This window comes from Mytilus edulis, chromosome 6 (assembly GCF_963676685.1).
Source record: "Mytilus edulis chromosome 6, xbMytEdul2.2, whole genome shotgun sequence".
NCBI classification, from domain to species: Eukaryota; Metazoa; Mollusca; class Bivalvia; order Mytilida; family Mytilidae; genus Mytilus; species Mytilus edulis.
The window spans coordinates 25,262,196-25,275,629 of record NC_092349.1 but is presented as its reverse complement, the minus strand read 5'-3'; the positions used below and the strand labels follow the sequence as shown (position 1 = coordinate 25,275,629).

The 13,434-nt window shown below is 30.6% G+C and overlaps 1 long non-coding RNA gene across 2 annotated transcripts; it reads right to left on the bottom strand.

The window, feature by feature from the left end:
- Window positions 1-339: 339 nt before the first annotated feature.
- LOC139527401 (uncharacterized) lies at window positions 340-13,001 on the bottom strand. Of its 2 annotated transcripts, XR_011665354.1 has the most exons (4): window positions 12,974-13,001; window positions 2,344-2,419; window positions 1,257-1,319; window positions 340-369 (listed from the first exon to the last, which is right to left on the bottom strand). It is a non-coding gene; the product is annotated as an uncharacterized lncRNA (long non-coding RNA). The 2 variants fall into 2 exon arrangements; XR_011665353.1 differs by lacking the exon at window positions 12,974-13,001 and having other exon boundaries at window positions 2,344-2,772.
- Window positions 13,002-13,434: the final 433 nt, after the last annotated feature.

Here is a 13,434-nt window from a genome sequence, read left to right as displayed (position 1 = left end):
GTTCTTTATTTCTTTTACTTCCAGGCAATTGGTATGAAAGCACCATATTTCAAGTTAAGTGTATCCATGGTTTGTCCTGGGCGTATTTTGATAAAAATGATAAATGTTGACCGCATCTTTTGGTGTCTCTCTTGTAAAACAATAATGCAAAGCCTCTGTGTGTTGTTTAAAATTACAAATCAAAGGAATTAACCAGTAAAATAAATTGTATTATAATTTCACTTCTGAAATAATCTTGACCGGTGACTGTACAGTTTCAGCATATTTTCCTTTGTTCTTAATTTTTCTGATATTTAGCTGAAAGCAGGATCAATGAAAATCTTTATGTGTGTGGCGGCCGTGGCCAACAGGTTCTTACGACCAGAGAACCTGAAAAAAAATTATCTGTTGAGGTCTTGACTAGTATCATTTATTTATCCATTAATGAGATAGAGCTTTGTTAGAATATTGAAAGGTGGAAGCTAATACACTAAAATATGTAATAAATAAAACAAGAATGTGTCCATGGGACACAGATGTCCCTGCTTGTAAATATATCTCTAATATATATCCTTTTTCCTATTAAAAAAGTAACATATTCATGATGATATGAGAATGACGAAAGTGACTTGATCAGTGTTTGGTGTTAAGAAGCATTACAGTAAACATTTCACAACACTTAATGGTTGATGCAAAGTAAAGTTAAAGTGCAGTTTGGGATTTGAACAAGTTTTCAATTACTTCAAGTTCCCGTAAATCCCTGATATTCTTTAATGTTTTTTTTTTATTGCAGTACAGTAATAACCTGATGGTTCAAGAGAGCACAAAACCACGACAACAACATGTTTAATGTTTATCAAAATATCATTTTCCTTTGTTTTTTCTTAATATTATAAAACCAAAAGAAAAATAAATTTCCATATCTTGCCCTGTTAAAGAGTTGTAATAAAATTTATTCATCAACATGATCAAATACACTGGATAAGAATCTGTTGGTAGTGCTCTGAGGTTAAATAATTGACTTATTTTCATAGGTTTATGACCACTGACCAGCTATAACAATAATGGCTATAGAAAGTTGAGGCTCCAATGGGCCTTTATCGCTCACCTGATATTCTCATTTACAATTGATGCATGAAATAATGCAACTGTTATACTTTTGCTTTAGTTTCAGAGATATAAGTAAACTGCATTTTCCTCCTATTTTCTATTTTTAGCCATGTCTGCCATGTAGGTTGGCAGGGTCATCAAACACATTTAAAACTATATATACATACCCTAATGATGAGTGTGGCCAAATTTAGGTAGATTTGTCTCAGTTGTTTCAGGAGACAACTTTTCTAAAAGATGAAAAAAAATTATGAAAAATTATTCATTATTTATTCCTTTCAAAATTCTCTGAATAAATAAATGTCATGATTGGGTCCATGGGACACAGATTATGTCCCCACTTGCATATAACTTTTTAAAGAAAAAAAGAAAAAAACATACAAAAAAAAGTAAAAACACAAAAATACTGAACTCAATTGAACCCAATCATACCACATCTTCTTTATATATATATATAAAGTTAAGTACAACATTCAATAGATTGTATACCAATATGCGAATTAAAATATTAAGCTACAATGTAATGTATGTGCCTGTTCCAAGTCAGGAGCCTGTAATGCAGTGGTTGTCATTTGTTGAAGTGTTACATATTTTTTTTCTTCTTTTTTTTGTACATAAATTAGGCCGTTAGTTTTCTTGTTTTACATGTCATTTTGGGGCCTTTTATAGCTGACTATGCAGTATGGGCTTTGCTCATTGTTGAAGAGGGTACAGTGACCTTTAGTTTTTAATTTCTGTGTCATTTGGTCTCTTGTGGAAAGTTGTCTCATTGACAATCATACCACATCTTCTTTATATATATATATAAAGTTAAGTACAACATTTAAAAGTGTTGACAATGGTTGATGTTAATTACATTATATTAGATTTTCTTGAGGAGTATAACTAAAATATGATTTTATTAGGGCTTGAATCCCACTAACATGTTTAATCCTGCTATCTTCTGTGCCTGTCCCAAGTCAGGAACCTGGACAATCAGTGGTTGTTGTTTGTTGCTTAGTTGCATATTTGTTTTTAGTTATTTTATTTGTATATTAATAGTGAGGTCATTAGTTTGGAATTATTTTACAATTGTAATTTCAGGGCCTTTTTTATATATGACTATGCAGTATGATCATTGCTGAAGGCTGTACTTTGACCTATATATATAGTTAACTGACCGACGGAGGGACAGGTGTAAAACAATATGCCTGTCAACTTTTTCTTACAATTTCATACATTTCCCATATCATTGACTATTTTATCATTACTTACATCTGTCCATTATTATACTGTCTTTTAGGTCACATTGCATTTCAAGCTGATGTTCAATACTTGCACAGTTGTACACCTAGAAAAAAAAATATGCAAAATTAAGATAAAACAGTCTTGTGTTACTGTCACACTAGTTTAGATAGAGAGTCTTGTGAGTTTCTAACAGAAAATTTACAACACATCAATGAGAAATTGAAAAAAGTAAATAAAATTATACATTTGTCATTTTCGCTGTTTAGGTTACATGAGTGCATTAGCTGCCTTATTTTTACATGTTCACAAATCAGTATCCAGGAGAAGAGTAAATATATAAAGGCTCTGCATCCTCCCCCTGAAATGTTGTGTGCTTTTTCCAAGTTAAGAAAGAGTTTTAAAACTATCCATGCATGTCCACATCTAATTTATAAAAGATGATTAAATTGATCATTGAAATATGTATGAGTGAGAACTTCTCAATGTTCATTTTTTTTTTGGGGGGGGGGGGGGGGGGGGGGGTATTTATTACCCTTATTTAATATTTCTATTGTCTTTAATTAAGACTTAGTAACTGGGACGTACAGTACTGAGGATAAAATTTTCATATCTCTTCATTTATATACACAAATTCTAATGTTTCACATCCTGGGGGATTAAAACAGAGATTAAAATACATGAAATTGAAATTTTTCACACATATATTTGACTTATAGTAGTAATTGGGAATGTAAACATGTGATAATGTTTTCCCAGTAGGCAGTTTAACCAAACTTAAGATAGACAAGACATAATAAATCTATTATACAATATACACAGCATGCACATGACATGTGCTCCAATCATAATGATGAACTGAGTCCATACTGTCCCTTTAACATGTTTAACAAATAATGCAAATTTTTTTTTTATTACGATTCTGTGATTTTTTTAAATTTTATAAACATTCTTATAGTTAATGCTTGAAATAAATATAAGTTATATATGTTACAGTGAATTTGTATAATCAGTGATTATGTAGAATCCCTGAAGTTTTCAGGGATTATGTAGAATCACTGGCCAGTTTAGGGATTATATATAATCACTAAAATTTTCAGGGATTATGTAGAATCACTAGAAATAACGACAGGGATTATACATAATAACTGAAATGAAGAAATAGTTTTATTTATAAAGAAAATGAATAAAAGTCAAATTATTTATGCTATGAAATCATATTGAAACAGCAATACACTATATAAACTTAAATTGTAGACTGCTAAGAACAAAATATCAAAATGATAATTTGTTCTTTTTCAAAATGTTAAGCACTGTATATTAAAATGTTAAACATAATATATTAAAATAATACGCTTCACATCTGTTTTTACCACATTGACAATTAATATCCAAATTTTAGAAAACATTTTTCTGCACATATCAGATTTTATGACCCGCCTGAGAATAAAGTGTTCAGTAAAAACATCTGTGAAAAAAGAGAAATTAGCAACCTTGAACTGGTTCGATTAAGATATGGTTTTTTTACCAGGCAATATCCTTTATCAGACTTTTGTTGAACAATTACCATTATGTTGGTTTTTTTTAATTCCCTTTCCTTTTTTGCTATGAGAATATAACACCAAATGCTCTAAAACTTTGTTCTAATTGTCAATCCTTAGCTTTTCTATACATTACATGTGTAAGATTTCTCTGTTTGGATTTCTTGTTCATTTGAACCAGAAACATGTCTCTGTTTGAACAAAAACGAAAAAAATATCTTCCATAATCTTCTTCGCCATTTGTTTTACATGTACCACAAATAACATGCTCTGTGGATTTAAGAATAGAACATGGATATCCATTTGAAGCTTGCTTTTAATAAACAAACACTACATGTAAAGTTATCGCTATAAAGGGAATCTTGATATTGTTAATTTTAAAGACTTAAACTTTATCTCGAAACCTGTGCTGGTTATATCTTTAAAACCATCCTCTGTGTTCAAAAGCAAAATTATTTCATCTGGCAAGGAATATAAAAGTAAAAAATGAGAATTTGTTTATATATTTTCATTTTTTTTTATCAAACAAAGGATCCTTAAATTATTCATAATCCCTGAAAGTATATTAGGGAATTTGTAGAATAATTATTAAAATGTTCAGTGATTATGTAAAATCACTGGTAATTTTCAGGGATTATATATAATTACTAATGATTTTAGTGATTCTACATATTCCCTGAAAAATCAGGGATTCTACATAATCCCTGATTATACAAATTCACTGTAACATATATACTTAATCATCTGTAGAATTTTTTTATTAATGAAAAAAAAAAAAATTAGCTTAACTGATTAATCAATATTTAGGTCACAAGGCTTTTTACCCTGATGATCGAAGCTTGCCTAGAAATTGCTTCAGATTACTTTTAAGAAAATAGAACAGTTTTGAACATTCAATAGGTCCCAAGTACATGTAAATATTAATGACACACATTTTTTATGACCAACAATGTATGAAGAAATTTTCATAGAACATAAAAATAAAAAACACAAAAAAAATCACATTATAAATCGAACACTGTTTCTGTTAGCGCTTTCACTGCATCCCTTGCAGTTCATCAGACAGAATTGTTATCGTTACTAGTAACAACTTGTGATGTTACCATTTGGTAGTTTGTATATATTACGGAATCTTATTCACAGACCGGATTTCACTTCCTAGTATTAAAAGTCGGCTTATACAGTTAAATAAAATAGCGTTCCTTGGCTTCAAGTGGAATTTTATCTTAGGTCCACATCTGAAACTAGAGGCTCTAAAGAGCCTGTGTTGCTCACCTTGGTCTATGTGCATATCATAAACAAAGGACACAGCAGAGTGATGGATTCATGACAAAATTGTGTTTTGATGCTGGTGATGTGTTTGTAGATCTTACTTTACTGAACATTCTTAGTGCTTACAAGTATCTCTATCTAATGAACCTATGAATCTATCCCAGTAGTTAAACTATTTTGTAAAATTTACAAAATTTATGAAAATTGTTAAAAATTGACTATAAAGGGCAATAACTCCTTAAGGGGGTTGATTGACCATTTTCATCATGTTGACTTATTTGTAGGTCTAACTTAGCTCTACATTATTGCTGTTTACAGTTTATCTCTATTTATAATAATATTCAAGATAATAACCAAAAGCTGCAACATTTCCTTAAAATTACCAATTCAGGGGCAGCAACCCAACAACATTTTGCATGTTTGTTACGGAAATTTCGGGGCAGATAGACCTAGACCTAACAAAACAAATTTAACTGCGTCAGATTTGCTTAAAATGCTTTGGTTTCTGAGATTTTAGCAAAAAACTGCATTTTACCCTAGTTACAATTTTTTTGCCATGTTGGCCATCTTGGTTCGCCGGATAGCATCATTTAACACATTTTTTAAACTAGATACCCTAATGATAATTGAGGACAAGTTTGGTTAAATTTGTCTTAGTAGTTTCAGAGAAGATTTTTGTAAAAAAAAAATTGACAAAAATTTACTATAAAGGGCAATAACTCATTAAGGGGTCAACTGACCATTTTGGTCATGTTGACTTTTTTGTAGATCCTATACTTTGCTGAACATTATTGCTGTTTACAGTTTATCTATTTCCATAATAATATTGAAGATAATAACCAAAAACGGCAAAATTTCGCTAAAATTTCCAATTCAGGGGCAGCACGACAATGGACAACGGACGCCAAGTGATAAGAAAAGCTCACCTGACCTGAAAGGGATATAGTTTAAATTTTCCCTTTCCACATTGGTCAAAGTGTTCAGAACATGGAGAGTTTCTAATTGAAGGGACCTTTGTCCAGACAGCTGTTTGTGAACTCTTCGTCTATCAAATGATTTGACCTATGTAGTTTTGATTACAAGTGGGACAGGTTGCACAATAAATAATATTTTTCGGTTTAATTGCTGTGCCTGATTTCAGAGTTTTACTTCTAGCATTTAGCATGTTCCACATCTGGGATCCCCCCATTTTTGTATTTCTGCCACCTTTGTTCTGTGTACTGAATTTTGCTCGTGTCAGAAGTTTCTTTAGATTTGGTGCTTGTTGACAGCTCCCAATAAGTCATGATTCATCGACTAGATCTTTCATTTGCTTGATGCAGAATAGGTAAAAAAAAATTAGCAGAATTAAAGATAAGTGACTTTTTTATTATCTCCCTTTAAAGGACACTTAGCTTTCACTGTGAAAAAGTCCTCTTATTGAATGTCAACCTTGTAGGACAGAATTTAATAGTACTTTTTCATAAAAGAATGTCCAATTTAAGGACACTTTTTCACAGCATCTGACAAATTAAAATATTTACATTTTCTGTAAAAAAGTGTCAATGTGGTTGATAGTAAACAAATTAGGTATTGTTACTTAAAGACCAAACAACCTATTCATTTCTACCAGTGATTTTTCCTTAAAATTTTGTGTGAAGGTATTTCATGATTTGAGGAACAAAATGTGATGAAACAAATTGGGGCCGGGTCACAGACTTATTTTTGTCACTATAGCAACCTTAGTTTAGCGTTTCCTGAATATTAACATAATATTTGCTTGTTATCTAAACTCTCAAAAAAATCCTTTATATCAAACCTACAAGCATAGTTCTTGTTTCACCTTAAACAGTAGATTTGTATCTATCAAAACAGGTTCAAAAATTTAAAACTCGTATTGTTTTGATCTTTAAAAATATGATTTATTTCATCCCCGCCAAAAATAAAAATGAAAAATGAAAAATGTTTCCAGTATTAAAAAATTTCTGCCAGTGATTTATCCATACAAAATTTCAAGAAGGAAAGTGCCATGTGTATGTAATCTTCAAAATAAAGCAAAAAAAAGTGTGTGTCACCGACCTTTCAAAAAAGTTATGAGTAATTTTCATGTTTTTTTTCTCGTTTGTTTTGAAGAAAAGAGTTGTCTTTCTTTAGAACATTGCATCTGACGTCATAGTACAAACTTTTCTTGCTGGCCCACTATTTGAAAAAAATCGCAAATTGGACTTTTGAAACTCACATTTAAATTTCCAAGAATAGCAAATATATTCACCTACTTTATCATCCGGTAATACAAGAGATTAAATGCATGTATCAGTATCAGATCTTATGATGCTGTTGCCGCATAATATTTACCTTCAGAAACACCATCTGTTGGAATGAAAAATTGTTTGAAATAACCTTTCACGCCACTTTTGTTATGAAAATCTGTTTTTGTCCTCTGTCCCTCATTAGCATAATTATTGAAAATACAAAAAATGAAAGATGGCACTGGCTAACTTACAGAGTATTTGACTATATCAGACTAGAAGTGTGTTTTTTTTTCGTGTCAATTTTAGAAGTCTGCCATAATGAACTGATTCGCTACTGTTGACAGACGGACACATAAAATCATGAACGAACGTCTTTACACCATTATTTTTCCTGACTCAGACAAACTTAATTATTGCATCAAGTTTGTGATTCATTATTTCTGAATATTTAACAGTCAGGGGACTTACTTAAATGAGTGATTTTCTAAATCACTGATTAAAGTAATATTATTTCCATAAAGATTGGAAGTAAGAGTTGTCTTTCTTTAATAATCACCTATTTAAGTAGTACAAATTAATCACTAAAAGAAGTGATTTAATTTTATTATAGCTTTAAATATAGAATACTAATGATCCAGGGACTAATCATGTTTCTAAAATTATCAGAACCAACATCTGTTTTGTCTAGGATGACCAGGTCATTTCAGGTGATGACCTTGTACTGAATCTAGGATAATGACATTAAGATCACTTGTTTAAGTATCATACCTCAATTTCCTTCCCAAAAATCACTTATTTAAGTATCATTATTTTAATAACCCCCACTAATTTCAACTGTCCCCTAACTTCACAGGAAAATTACTCCCATTGCTGGGAAAAATCTGTTAAGAAAGTATCAGTTCATTATGTAAAGCCATTATTATAGCATTTTTTCAACTAAAATAGAATTTGCAGATAAATGATAGCATCAAAGGCATAACCTTGCTACATAAAAGAAGCAAAAAGTTCATTTTTTCCAAGTTTATTAATGAAATGATATTATTTAAACCTATGTCACAGTTTAAAATTTTGGTAAAACTTCAAAATCACAATTTGTGACAAAACTTCAAATTTGCTACTCAAATAAGTGATTTAAAAATCACTTATTTCAGTATTTAGTCCCCTGACTGTTTAAGATATAAGGAAATTCAAATTATAGTATAATATATGAATTAAAGTTTTTTATTCTAAAATGTTATAAATCTATCATAAAATACAATCCCTGTTATTACTATCTCAAGTGTTTTGAATAAACGAGACAGTAAATATAAAATACAAAAAAGTTTTTAATTCAAAAATTATTTTAGAAATAATTTTCCGTTGAAAACTACAAAGTAAGATTTCTCCAACAGGATAAAATATTATAAATCTAAATTGCTCATTTTGGAAATTTAAACAAAGGTTGTTGCAGGTATTAAAAATCAAAATTTGTTTTCAATCTTTCTGGTCATAGTTGAAGCTAAATAATGAAAGGGAGAGATTTAATGTTGGATATTATTCTTGGAGCAATTCTTTTTGTCTTAAGTTAAATTTATAACTATTTAGTTTTTACCACCGACAGACAATTTTTATTTTATTTCACATTCGCTGAGTATTAATTTCATTATTATGTTTTGCCTTACAGCATATTTCCTAATGCATGTAGGGTAAAACTTTGGTTGGCCTCCTTGCTTTGTTTGTTTAAATGTTTATTCAAGCTTTGTAACTAAGATTGACATCTTCATATATAGGTATATAATTCTTTTATCATTTGCATATCTATAAATACTTGAACTGGATTGGTCAATTACAATATTTATCTTGGTTTACACTTCGATAAACCATGTTTCCGAAACTACTTTGAATTCGTAATCTATTCATGCGCGATACACATTCTTGCTAGGATACTGGGATTTTCAGCAAATTGAGATTATAAAACAGTTGCATACCAGTTGTTTCTATTCTAATGCATAATTAACAGCAAAAAAAAAGAAGAAATACAATAAATGCCCTAAAGCTTCGAAAATGTATAAAAATAAAATTTTACTAAAATTCCGCGAAATTTCATGAAGGATTTGGCGAATTTACATCAAGGAAAAACACGACGTCACACGAATGAAAGTTTTCAAGGGAAAGATTATTTCGTAACGTGTACGCTTCAAATTCGGATAATATCTAATTAAAATGAAGTTTTTGGGGTAGGTGCTATTTCATTTTAGATTCTGTTGCATTTATCGGACATTTATGGTTTTTAGAAAGTCAAGATGGCGATGTACTCCTTAGTTACGACATGTCATTGTGCTTTTGATGGTAAATATAGTAGCCGTCAACCAAATAATGTAAATTAATAATGGCGTATGCTTGGCTGAAGAATTATAAGGATTAAACACATTTTTTCTAGAGGTTATTGATGTGTAAACCGGGTCTCTTACTCACAAACTTTACATAAAAGTCCTTCGGTCTTTTATTCAGTTTGCGAGTTAATCGCCCCGGTTTACACATCAATAACCTCTAGAAAAAATGTATTTAATCCTATAGTAAACCTGTATATATATGATATTTAAATTCAATTGGACATTATCAAAAAATAATTAGACAAAATATACAAACAAAGAAAGCAAGCTAACCAAAGTGTTGATATACATAAATTAGGTAATTAGCTTCAGTGAGATCAGGGGAAATGTTTGTCATTTCTCCTTTAGACAATTTGAAATGAAACAAATGACAAACGACAATGACCCTTTGTCATAATTTTATTTTTACTATAAGATTTTGTGAAATAAGCAGTATAAATAAATTTTAACTTCATTGCAAGATCGGACATTATTTTACGAGAATCATTCAAACATTAGTTCCATGCATGCGTTGCCAGTATGTCAAAACATCTAGGAATAATTGTTTATCTGAATACTCAATTTTTGAAAATTGTGACATAAAATTAGAAGGATCATATCATAAGGAACATTGTGTATTAAGTTTTAAGTTGATAGGACTTCAATTTCATAAAAAACTGCCTTGACCAAAAACTTCAACCTAAAGCGGGACAGACGGAGGAACGGACGCACAGACCAGAAAACATAATGTTCATAAATGGTGCTGAAAAAGAACTTTCACCTATCTAATTAACATGTACACAATTGGAGAAAATGAAAGACAAAATCTACGCAAGTGAAAGATAAAAAAAGAAATGCCGATTGGCACAAATACAAGACAAATACGCATGTGAAATAATAAAAAAAATGATATGCAGATCGGCGAAAATGCAGAAAGTCGAGATCAAAATTTATATTTGATTATTTTTATTAGAACGAAGGTCAAATATAGTGTAGTATCTTTTGTGTCCATTTGTGTTAAATTTTACATAAGACTAGAACACACCCGTGAAATCGCTGGTCCCTGACTAAAATAAAGTATATAACTATGTGTAAGCCTTATTTTAGCCTGGATATTTAGTTATCTGATAAAGTCATGCTGATTATAAGATGCACAGTTTTCTCTACTTTCAAAATCTTTCTGTTAGAAACCGTCGACCTGGAACTTATCAATTATTGGTAATATTAACTATTTGAAAAACAAAAGAGCCTGGAATGGAGTAATTTTTATCAACAGCATTGTCCAATATTAATTACAAATAAAGTCGAATTCTTGGTTTTGCTGTTTTGCGTCATGCCGGCTAACAAATTGTAAACTGAACCTATACGCCTTATTTAAAGTCTAGATTTTTAGTATTCATATTATCATCTTTTAAAGTCATACTGATTAAAATACTACAATAGGAAACAATGTGATAGAAATTAGTATTGTCAACCTTGTGATTATGACCCTTGTATATATAGCAAATCCTAAATACACCGTTTGGTGGTGTGCCTGTCAGATGCAGAACGTACAGATAAGGTATAGGTAAAAGGTGAATATACTATTGGTATTGGTATTGGAACTTGTTAATTATTTACAATATTAATTATGTGGAAAACAAAAGGGTCTGGAGTGGTGTAACTTTTAATCAACACCATTGTCCTATATTAGCTATATATAAAGTTGAATTCTTTGATTTGTCGTTTTTATCCCATGCCGGCTGACAAATTGGACCTCGTTATTTTTATAATAAGTATTATAGATATCAGCATAACAAAAAATGAAACATCTGAGTGGATTGAGTCTCCAAAACACATTTTATGAGATTTATTTTACTTGAAATTGATTTTGTTTTTTGTTTGTTTTTTGCTTTTTTTTGGGGGGGGGGCTGGAGGGGGGATGCTGTTTCTCCTTATTTCTTATATTCTGCTATGATAGAACATTCTCCTAGGAAATACTTAAATAAATATATGTTTATAAGTTAATGAAATTATTTTTAATGCTGTAACGACAAATTATTCTTTAAAAGAGAAGCCTTTTATGTCCCTCTCTGGAATGCTGCGTAAATTTAATTTTGACGTAAGGACTTATTGAAACCTCCTTGGAGACAGTTAACTTATATGGATTGTTCATTCTGCTTAAATACTTCAGTTACTCATTTCTGATAACATTTCTATCATAAATGAGTGAAAGTTACCCCATTATTTTTACTTATTGACATGAAAAGTTAAAATTTTAAGGAAATTAGAGGTATAAATTGACCAAAAGAGACCTTATAAAGGAGACAATGAGGTCCATAAGTGGTATTTATCTTCCTAAAATCATCTTAAGTATCATATTCAACTGTTTGTAGGCAGATAAGATAAATATTTGATCATTTATTGGTCCACACTATATTTTATCTTGATGTGGCTTGGTTTGGATTTGTCGAAGAAATTTTGCTCGAATCGCTGTAGATGTCGTCTTTCATTATGCTAGATTTTTCTCAAACTATTGAACTCTGGTTATGACAAAACTTAACAGAAATGCTTGAAATAACCAGTATTACAAAGGAAAAAAGTCACATTCAGTTTATTAAACAATAATCAGATAATGTCTTCTTTAAATTTAGTCCTATAACAATTCTTCCTTTTTGTAACATCTTCATTCCAGGCAGGGATAGGGGAAACCAACAATCATTTTTGAATGGCCTGATCTGGACGAATAGAAAATAGGGATTCTGTATGCAAGTAAAGCTTAGATTTATGTAAAAAAAAATAGAGACTTTTACTTAGTTTGATCTATTACAGATTTTCATTGTGATTAAGTCACTAATACAAGTATGATATGCTGATGCCAGCATAATCATTTGTTGTTTACAAAGAGTCCTGCACAACTTTAATTTGAATACAATCAAAAGTCAAGAACACCCTGGACCCAAAGGTGCACTTGAATGGGTCTATATATTTCATGTATTTGGTAGATTGATTTATAAATGAATAACTTTATTTCTGAATTTTAAATTTTTTTTAAAAGTGTGTAAGATAAATAATTGCTCTATCTAATAAGCATTGACCAGTTGACATTATTGTGGTCAAACAAATGACAAAAAAATATTCTGAATGATGAATTCAGATTTTCCCCATACCTGTCACTGTCAGGTAACCTGAGGATTCCCAAAACCGAAGTGGTTCGTCTGAAAAAGGTGGAATTTACAGAATAAATGACGGGTAACAGGTCTGTGGATAGAACAAACATCCTCACCTTCAAACTGGTAAAGCTCAACTTCTACAACACTGTTGATATGGGAAATACGTCAATTAGAGGGGCAAGGGTTTTAGCTGTTATGCTGTTATGGGGCATTTTAAATATATATATATATTTCCTAGTTTCGGAGGATAAACTTTTAGGTTTTCCTAACTATTTTTAACAGAAATTCCTTGGTTCAATGTATGGACGACCTGAATACCAAAACATATTTTTTTTTCAAAATTAGAATACTCTACGTTGTCTTTCTATCGTAAGTGAGTCCCGCGAGATTTGACCAATACATGCAGTTTGTCCGCTGCTATCAAGCGTGACAGCACGGACTTTAACAGCTCTTGAGTAGAGCGTGATTGTAGTGTCTAAAGTAAAGAAGTTTCTTACTGTGGAACTAAGTTTTTTAAATCTAGTTAAATGTAGTTAATGCTTTCAATGTATTTTGTTGATAACAGCTAGTAGTT